Below are 10,499 nucleotides of genomic sequence, written 5' to 3' on the forward strand. Positions count from 1 at the left end.
TAGTGTGAATGGAAATTATATGGGAAATATATATATACACACACACACACACATATATATATACACACATATATACATATATATTCTCAATATATACATAATCTCTACAGAAATGGAACCAGAGACACATAATAAGTGTTCAACAGCTAATACATACCTTTATCAGAGGGTAGCTTTGATGTTAGATCCATTTATGTTGAGCTATTATTGCAGAATTACTATGCCTGGTAGGAAGGTACAGGAAGATTAAAAATAATAAAGAACTTCAACTCCTTTCACCTTGAACTTAGGGAATAACAAGAAAAGAAGAAGAACAACAACAACAACCACAACCACAATAACAACAACAACAACGAGGAGGACAAGGAGGAAGGAGGAGGAGGAGAAGGAGGAGGAGGAGAAGGAGGAGGGGGAGGAGGAAGGGGAGGAGGGTGAGGAGGAGGAGGAGGGGGAGGAGGAGGAGGGGGAGGAGGAGGGGGAGGAGGAGGAGGGGGAGGGGGAGGGGGAGGAGGAGGAGGGGGAGGGGGAGGGGGAGGAGGAGGAGGGGGAGGGGGAGGGGGAAGAGGAGGGGGGAGGAGGGGGGAGGAGGAGGAGGGGGGAGGAGGAGGAGGGGGGAGGAGGGGGAGGAGGAGGAGGGGGGAGGAGGAGGGGGGGAGGAGGAGGGGGAGGAAGAAGAGGAGAAGAAGAATATTCCAAAAGACTTAGCTCCTTGGACAGAGAGGTCTGGTTCCCTTGGGAGAATGGCTTCCACTGGCCATGTTGCTACATGAACCATTCTGTCTTGCCAGTTAGTATAGACAGAAATTTCTACTTTAAATGTGGCCTATCATCAGAAGCTCTGCCAAGACAGTGGCATGTCCCTGGCAAGAAAGTGTCTCACTAGCTCCATTTTCATCTTTTAGTGTCAGGTCGATGTCAAGTTCAATTTAAGAATTAACCTTTGGAGAATCTTCCAGGGAGCTTTCTCCACTAAAGGTTGCCTTTGTAAAGTTGTTTTTTTTTCTTTATAAATAGAGGATTCTTTTCATGTTTCCCTAGAGATATGGCACCTTTGAAGTTGATCCAAGACAGAGCCAGAGATTCAATGTAATACAGAACTTCTCCTCAACTGCTGCTACCCCTCTTGAGCTTTGAAAAAAGAAACAGAACATGAGGACATGAGAAAGATAAAAGGACATCCCATTAGGAGTCATAAATTGATTTTCTTTTTTTGCCTTCTGGAAAGCCATTATGAAACATGAGGGTACAGAGGTTACCAACTCTCTTCCATACTGAGATATTGCCCTCAGATTTATTGTCCCTGAGGGCAGCACTGGTAAATGGAGCAGACCATTGCCTAAAGCCAGAGGCCATGGATATGGAAGGGGAACATAACTTTGTAGGTAAACATATGCAAGAATTCATACATTTTGCTTTAAAAAAATGGACATAAATATATCAACTACTTGGGGGGAATAAGCAGAAGTCCAATAAACAGATATTTCTAGGGATGAATAAGTTCATTACAGAGCAATCATCACTGGATGGACCACGTGTGGATGGGGCTTCACAGATAACCTAAAAGAACAGTCAGACAAGGACTTGTACAGGGTACTCAAGACTCAAAGTGTCATGAGACAGAGGACATTCATTCATGTAAATTCAAGTTAATGGCCAAAAGAAAGCACCAGATTGAGCTTCCTATACTTTTTTCCCCCTCTTGATTAAAAGCAGGATCAGAATTAAATTTTGTGGAACACTTATGCATTGGGGGAAGAGGATCTTTCAGAAAATTAATTCAATATTAGGAATACAACATTACCAACATCCCTTCCAGGGGCTAGGAAGAAAGAAGCTCATGAAAATGAGGAGCTTATGCATCATTAGTCTGACAATAAATCCACCTCTGGTTAAGAGTAATTTATGATAAACATGCTTTGCTATTTGAATGCTTTCTCTGGGCCCTATCCCTGTAATAGCTTACTGTAACTTCCCTGGTTGAATTGGAGTTTGGCAAAGAACAAAATCTCCAAAACTCAATTAGTAGATTTGCAATGGAAAGTTTGATATGGGAAGGGGATTTTATTCTGGTTTCTTTGCCATGTTAAATGACATATTGAAAAAAGTAATTTTAATTGTAAAATAATTAATAAGAACTAAATTTGGAGAATACAGAGATAAAAAAATATCCACAAGAATCATGCTATTGTTTTTCCTTCTAGTCTTTTTTTTCAAAGATGTATGTCTGCAAGTGTATGGAGGGGGCATTTAACCCAAAACATCCAAATTATATTCACCATACAATCACTTTATCAGATGTTGCCTTATTCTTATAAAAGATTTAGGTGATTGACTTTTTCTTTTCTCTTTTTATATTGTTTATATATGATGTCCTAGGCGGGATGTCATTCTATAATAAAGCTCAATGTTAAAGCTTTTGGCTTTAACATAGAAATAATAGAGCTTTAGAGTTTGGGACATCAAATTACTATAGCTTCAAGAACTAGATTTAGATGTGTATGCTGAAAACCTTGGTAGAAATTGACTCCTAAAACTGGCTTGCTGCAAAAGTGAAACTTTCCATAAGGCCCAGGGAATCCCTGACCAGGTGATTGGTTGGCTTCTGAATGGGGTCCTGATTTATAATTCCCATCCCTGTCATTCACCCCCTCTCATTTAAAGGGCGCAGAGAGAGGAACTGCCTTTTATATATTAAAAAATAGTTTTAATGTATTCAAACAAATATTCTAGAAACAGTAAAAGCTTTTTTGGGTGACTGCCATACTGCCATTCTACACATAATATGTTTCAGAGATAATATTGCTATTGTTATTATTTTTTGCATTTCTATGGAAGAGAAAAACAGGGCTACAGATCATCTTTTTGTAGAATATGAATTCCACTGACTTTTTTTCCCAATTTCTTTTTTAAAGATTAAGTATCTAAGAGAGTGACTATTTTTTTAGAAAAGCAGAATGGTGTGACAAAGAGAGTATGAATTACATGTGAGGAACCTTTTGATTCTTGTCCTAATTCTCCACTGCTAGGCTTCTGCTTTCTCGTTTTTTAAAAGATGAAGATTATTCTTACATGATACTGTACATTCCTTCCAGATTTAACATTCTATGATTCTTTGAAAAGTTTATTTTGTTGTTCCTTTCTTGATGATTTTCAAGTGTTATCTTAGAAATTATTACACTATATTGCTTCTTTTTGTATACAGTAACCACTCTTGAATTCAGCATCTCTCATTCAGCTCAGCTGCTGGTGTGAATTAAAAGCAACAAAGAATACCCACATCCTATATTATCTCTGCAGCCAAGGCAGCAAAACATTTCTGCAGGAGTTTTTACCGGATCCCCAAAGACCTACGCATTTTTGATGGAGACAAAAGACATGAGTTAAAAGTCAACATTCATTTGACACATTTTTGGGGGTACCTACTTTATTCCGGTAACCATCATAGACACTAGGGACACAATAGTGAACAACACAGGCACATTTGCTCTTCTCAAATTTGTTTAGAGTCTAGGGATAAGTAGACAAGGATCAAATCATGCAAATAAATGTGAGAATGCAGCAGTGAGAAGTGCCACCACAGAAAAGTATTGGACATTCTGAAAATCTGTTATGTTATTTGACCTGTCCAGCCACATTCAAGGGTCTTTCAAAAAAATGCTTAGCCCAAGGCCTAAATGGCATCTTAGAGTAAAGAGCAAAAGAAGGAAAAGTAGAGGACATGTCACATGAAAATGCCTTGTGATGGTAGGAAGTAACACGAGTATATGAGGCTAAGGAAGGCGAATGTGGCCGGATACCAGAAAGTAAAAAAGAGCCTGTAGGACAGGAGATTGGAGATATTGGTAGAAACCTGACTATATAAGTATGCAAGACCCTTTTGGCCCATTTAAGAAGTTCCACCTTTATTCTAAGAAGAAAGGAAATCATGGATGGGATATTAGTAATGTGATTAGATTTACTTATCAATCACCTTACATGTGAAAAAGGAAAGAGATGAGGTATATTTGTCTAGGATCACACTGTGTGGAGAATTAAAAAGTGATGTAATAGCTTTCTTGTTATTCTGGAGTCTGCTCTGGGCTGCTAAGCCTAAGTTTCCTTAAATGTCTAATTTTAAAGACTATATCATGGGACTTAGCTGGCACAGTGCTGGGGGACAATCAGAAGGTATTTTTCTCTGGTTTATGTCTGCATTATTTATGTTATTGAAATACATTTTTATACAGTCTTAGGTCCTACAAGATTCCAAGAAAGTAGACTCACAGCATTGCCAGGTGAGGGAAAAGAGAGTTGTATGTTCTCTAAAGGAATATCCTTAGATAGGATTGCCAAATATTTGCCCCATATGTCCAACAGAGAGGACTGCCAACTCCCAAATTATTCTTACAATTCATCCAGGGTCCTTATGATGGATAGTTCTGTATTTTCTCCCATTTTTTAATTAAATACATGCTTCTTCCTTATTCCTGAGAAACTACAAACTCCATGTGAGATTCCCATTCCTGCTAGCTAGCATCTCAACAACTACACAGTGTAATCATTCAAAAAAGATTCCTTACCATCCTGAGCAACAGAAAGCCCACAAACATTCTGGTTTAGAATGTCACTATTCTTGTGTAGTGTAAGGGCATCTTATTCAGTATCCCTGGCCCCCCACCTTCCTCCCATCCTGATACTGTGGTGATCCTACATTAGTAAAATAAGAAAAGGCTGGAGGGGACATAGTTTGATACTCATCTCTTCAGCCTTCCCAATCTTTTTTTCCTAAGACAACACCAGGAGAACCATTTAGTAGGTGATATTACATCACAATGTTTCAGATAACAAAAGTCACCAGACTTTTAACCAGCTCTGGCTTTGTTTATGGAAATATGCAAATCTACGACAGATCAGACTCCCAGTAAATATCCAAAAAGAATTTCATTTACCTTGTTCTATGACTAAACCCACTTATTAGCCTCTCTTTTAAGGGTTCCCAGACCAAATTTCATTGTGTGGGCACCCAGCTCCAACAACACCAAGTAATTCTTGGACACCCTTCTGGTGTCCCTTCTGGTGTCCAAGAATTCAATTCAAATCTGACACTATCTAGCTGAAAATAGCATCAGATTCCAAAATTTAAGGGTTCAGTCCTACAAGATGACCCCTCCCTTCCTACCCTCTCCCACACACTAGTTGCAAGCCACGGGCTGTTACCTGCTCTTCTGCCCAACTGGCTACAGATTAAAAATTCCAATAATGTCCTTCTTAGATTCTTTTAATTTGCTAAAGCAGCTCATATAACTCAGGAAAAAAATCTGGGTTTACCAGCTTATTAAATCATATGATAAAGGATATGAATCAACAAATTAAGAGATACATATGGTACAGGAAAAGGACAAGCCACTCTCTCCAATCTCTACCCACAGGTTCACCAACCCAGAAGCTCTCCATACTCATTACTTTTGTGTGTTATGGGGTCTTCATTGTTTAGTCATAATTGACTAACTCTTTGGCTATTGGCTGATTCAACCTCCAACCCCTCTCTGATCCTTTAATCAGATGGTTGGTCCTCCAGGAAACCAACCTTAGAGCTTGGGTGGGGTCCAAAAGACACCTTCATTAACATAACAAAATACCTTTAGTGCCCTGATCACTGGAAATTCCAAGGGTTTTAATTGCTGTGAGCTTGGAACCTTGGAGAGAACCACATATATTAAGAAATACATTTTGGTCATCTCAATAACCAAATATAAATTTCTCATAAATAACAGTATTGTAATGTGTCAAGGTTGATAATGCTGGTCTTGATAGTAGGGAACAGGCATAGGAACAAAGATTGAGGAAGAGTAAGATGGGGTTGGGGGAGCAGACAGACTGTTGATGTCTGACCCTTAGAATGCTGTTTAGCCTGATCAGTGACAATAGTTTAAGTTAATCTTTTGTTTCTCTGTGTCCCACAAAATCACAGTACCTTCCATGGTAGCTATAATTGTTACTGACAAAATAAACATTCTGGTAATGGAAACGAATACTAGGCTATTTGAATAGCTTCAGAGGGCAACCTCCCCCTCCCTTAAAGTTCAACATCACAACCACCAAAAACAGAGGATTTGATTACTCTGTTCAGGAATACCCTTTATTCCTCTTTTGCAAAAAAGGGATAGAATACAGGGCACTATATGAGTATAAATGGCACTGTCTTGTTGCTGCTACTAGAGGTTTGAACATTTCTTTTTGTTGTTGTTCCTCCAAACAAGGCTAAATGAATTTTATTTGTTTACAGATAGCCTATGCAGTACATCTATCACCTTTTTTCCATTATTATTCTTTCCTCTCTCTGCAATTTTTATTAAAATGAGAATAGAATGGTTAGTGACTATGATCATTAGCTTGCACAGGCTGGCTTATGAAACAGATTGTTAGTGCCATAAACACAGGCCTAGGAATTCTATCATCCAGTCCCTGATGTGGCATGTCAATTCTCAGGGAATGGCTTATCCTAAATAGTGTTTGCAGTTATTCATAAATATATAATGACAGTGATCCTTAAGTAAACTTCATCCAAATCACTCAATCCTGCACTAGTAATGATTGTACACTAGTAAAAAGCAATGAGAGGCAGCCGCTCTACGCTGTTTATCACATTAGTCATTATTCAAATACTATGTCATTCACCTTCCATAGCTAAAAGGCTAGTATCCAGGACTAGGAAGAATTAATTCACTGTGGCAGAATTTTGAAATTTCCAAGGTTAAATGAGAAAATAAATAATGATATCAGGAAAATGGAATGAGTAATGAAAAGCAAAACATATTAGACATTAGGTGAACAACATAGTTTTCTCTAAGAACTTATAGAGGTTATGGAGAAAATAGGAAAGGAATATATTAAAAAGATACTCTGTGTAGTTTCCCCACAGAATTAAAAGTGAATAAATGGAAATATATAATTTAGGCTTATGTAAAGATTCAACGTTGAAATGATAGCATTTCCCACTAAATTAATCTATGAAATTAGCATAATCTCAATCCAAGTACCAAGATAATTTCAAATTTTTTATGGAAAATGAAAGCATGCAGAAAAGTTAGAATAACTATGAAAATAATAATGAAGGGAAACTGACACTACTAAATATTAAAACATATTAAACTATAATATTTAAATTACTTTGTACTGGATTATCAGAAAATCAATGCAAAGAGAAATCATACACAGAGATAAATGCTTAAGGGAATTTATTACATGATAAAGGTGAACAAAAGGTAAATTATATAGCAATGTTGTTGGGACAACTGGCTAATGACTAAAAAAAAAAAAAAAAAAAGAAGTTTAGATCACCTTCTTATATCTCACATGAAAATAAATCCCAAATAGAAGGTTTAATAAATATATAAAGAGAAGAAGGATGATATTACACAGGGACAAAAGGAAAATATGTGACTTTTTTTTCCTCTTACATTCCAGAGGTAGAGAATTAAAACTAAAAAAAAAAAAAAAATCATTAAAAATTTGATAAATTTATGTAAAATTTCAAACTCCTACCCACTCCCCAAATTATCATAAACCAAGTTAAAACACAAATGATAACTGAGAAAACTATATCTAACCTACATGATATTCTAGGACTAACACTTTTTTAAATTTTTTTTTTTCAACGTTTTTTATTTATTTTTGGGACAGAGAGAGACAGAGCATGAACGGGGGAGGGGCAGAGAGAGAGGGAGACACAGAATCGGAAACAGGCTCCAGGCTCCGAGCCATCAGCCCAGAGCCTGACGCGGGGCTCGAACTTACAGACCGCGAGATCGTGACCTGGCTGAAGTCGGACGCTTAACCGACTGCGCCACCCAGGCGCCCCAAATTTTTTTTTTTTTTAAATTTTTTTTTTTCAACGTTTTTTATTTATTTTTGGGACAGAGAGAGACAGAGCATGAACGGGGGAGGGGCAGAGAGAGAGGGAGACACAGAATCGGAAACATTCTAGGACTAACACTTTTTTATATTAAACAATTATATAAATAAAATCTTAAAACAATTTGATAGGAAATGAGAAAATGACAAAAAAATGACAAAAACCAAAAAATGTACAGGAAGACAAAAAACACCAATGCTCAATTAACATAAGAAAATGTTCAAACTCAGTCATAACTAAAGAAATTAAAAAAAAAAATGTTTATTTGAGACAATGCGAGAGACAGAGTGCAAGTGGCAGAGGGGCAGACGGAGGGAGACACAGAGTCCAAAGCAGGCTCCAGGCTCTGAGCTGTCAGCATAGAGTCTGACCAGGGCTTGAATTCACGAATCGTGAGATCATGACCTGAGCCGAAGTAGGAGGCTTAACCGATTGAGCCACTCAGGCGCCCCATAAAGAAATTTAACCTAAATGCTTTATTTATACATCAAAAATGGTAAAAGTTTAAAACACTGATATTACCTAATACACAAGAAAATTATATTGAAACACTAGATATGCACTGCTGAAGGTTTAAATTGATGCACTTTGTATAGCTTTCGGCATTATCTATAAAAATGTAAATCTACCTATCCTTTGACCTGACAATTGGACTTCTAGATATTTATTCTACAGAGATATTCACCAATTTGGCAAAATATATGTGTAAAGAGGTCCACTGTAACATTATTTGTAGCAGCAAAACAAAACAGCACAAACCATACCAACAAAACAAAACCTAGAAACAATCTAAATCCATAAATATAAAGTGAGTAAATCACTATGCTGTGATTAAAATGAATGAATTAAATTTATTTATAATGTATACTTTATGTCTGAGCTGTAGTGTTATGTGAAAAATACCAAATTACATAATACTGTGCATAGTTCAATCCCATTTCTCCTTTTTTCTTTTAGAAATATAAATTATTTATGAGTTTATATAGTTAAAGAAAAGCTCAACAGCACTTTTTTTTTTTTTTTTTAGCTTATACAACATCCTTGATAAGTTGTGTCTGGGAGCCTCCAGTTGCTTCCAATTTATAATCTAAACTTTAAGGCCAACCAGTAATTTCTACTCCCATCTTTCCAAATCTAACTTATTCAGCTACAAGGACAGCTGGTTGAAGTCTCTTAACTGTCCATTTTTTTTTTTTGTCTTTCCTTCTCTAGTGTTACCAGGGATAAATGAGAACACAACGGTATAAGCAAGTAGACTGAGTGAATTATTAATATCAGAAAACATATGAATGTTATAGATTTATAGATGTTATATAATGGCAAAGATATTTAAACAGCAGCTTACAAACTACTTGCAGTTTTAAGTACCCAGGTATGTAGGTAAAAAATAAAATCTATCAATTCTATCAATATAGTAATCCTGCTGAGTTTTTCTATTCAACTCAGTTAATTCCTAAAAGGCAAGTGTGTTCAAGGTGAAAGATTCAAAAGGGAGAGTACTTTCAAGCAACCTGCGCTGGCATGTCTTTCTCTAGTGTTACAAGAGAAAAAACAAAAAAAATGAATCTGAAGCAATCACAGTAAAGCTGTATGGGTCAGTCTATCCTGCTATGCCTAGGTCAATCCAAATGAGGGGAATGGAATAAAGGGAATTTGAAGCATCTCTTACAGGATACTTATTCTCATCTCTGTGTTGTATCTTTGCCATTTCCCTATTGGATCTTTCCAGGAGACATAAATTTGTCATAAATTTGCAGGTTCTGAAATACACAGGTTCTGAAATTCACCAATTTATTCCCTACTGACCTGCACAAGTCACTTAACCCCTCAAACCTCAATTCTCTCTCTCATGGGTTAGCTCTAAGCCTATGTCCCAGGTTTGTTGAAGGGATTAAATAACAGTAAGAATGTACGATTCTCAGTGTGGTACCTGGCATATACTAAATGCTCAGAATATGCTATTTTTGTATTTGCTCTTTCTAATCATGTGTTTAAAAATTACTACCTAATACACCGTTTGTCTGATATCTTTTATTACCACACCTAGCACTTCTAAACACACCAAAGCATGACAATTGCCATAATCTTTGACTCTGTGTCCCTTTAGCTGTTAGGCTTCTGTTGGGACCTGCCAACCTCCCATATATTATAAGGAATTACAGGGTCCTTGCCACATACACTCTTCTGTTAGTTTTTTCTTACCAGTTTCTAGTGCGTGCACACACAACAAATGCTCAATGGATGTTGTTGCTTTAGCTCTTTGACAGCTGGAGAGATGCAACACTTCCAGGTTACAATATTTACTGCCTGCGTTATACAACTGAGTAACTAGTTAACCAGCCATCCAAGGAAGAAAATAACAGGCTGATCAGAACTTATGGTAACAGTTCCTGTGGGTCGATTTCAGAATTCACCTTCTCACTAGCTCTTTCTCTTAGGAGATACACTCTGTGGCTACGTGTCATAATTCCCTCTCAGTATATGGGCTGTGCTACAAATGGATGCAATAAGCAAGGGAGAAGTTGCTTTCTTTCTCAACTTGGTAAATATCATACAAGGAGTGTCATCTTTGCTAGGAGATGTATAACCAAACAGTCATAGGATG

General features: G+C 37.1%; 1 long non-coding RNA gene across 1 annotated transcript in view; it reads right to left on the reverse strand.

Moving 5' to 3' along the window:
* LOC132683692 (uncharacterized) overlaps nt 1-10,298 on the reverse strand; it is a 207,266-nt gene extending 196,968 nt beyond the window's left edge. Inside the window, exon 1 of the long non-coding RNA XR_009612341.2 lies at nt 10,097-10,298. This is a non-coding gene — a long non-coding RNA (uncharacterized LOC132683692). The remainder of the gene's footprint in view (nt 1-10,096) is intronic.
* Between the last annotated feature and the right edge of the window lie 201 nt (nt 10,299-10,499).

This window comes from Panthera onca, chromosome C2 (genome assembly GCF_046562875.1).
Source record: "Panthera onca isolate mPanOnc1 chromosome C2, mPanOnc1 haplotype 2, whole genome shotgun sequence".
Lineage (NCBI taxonomy): Eukaryota > Metazoa > Chordata > Mammalia > Carnivora > Felidae > Panthera > Panthera onca.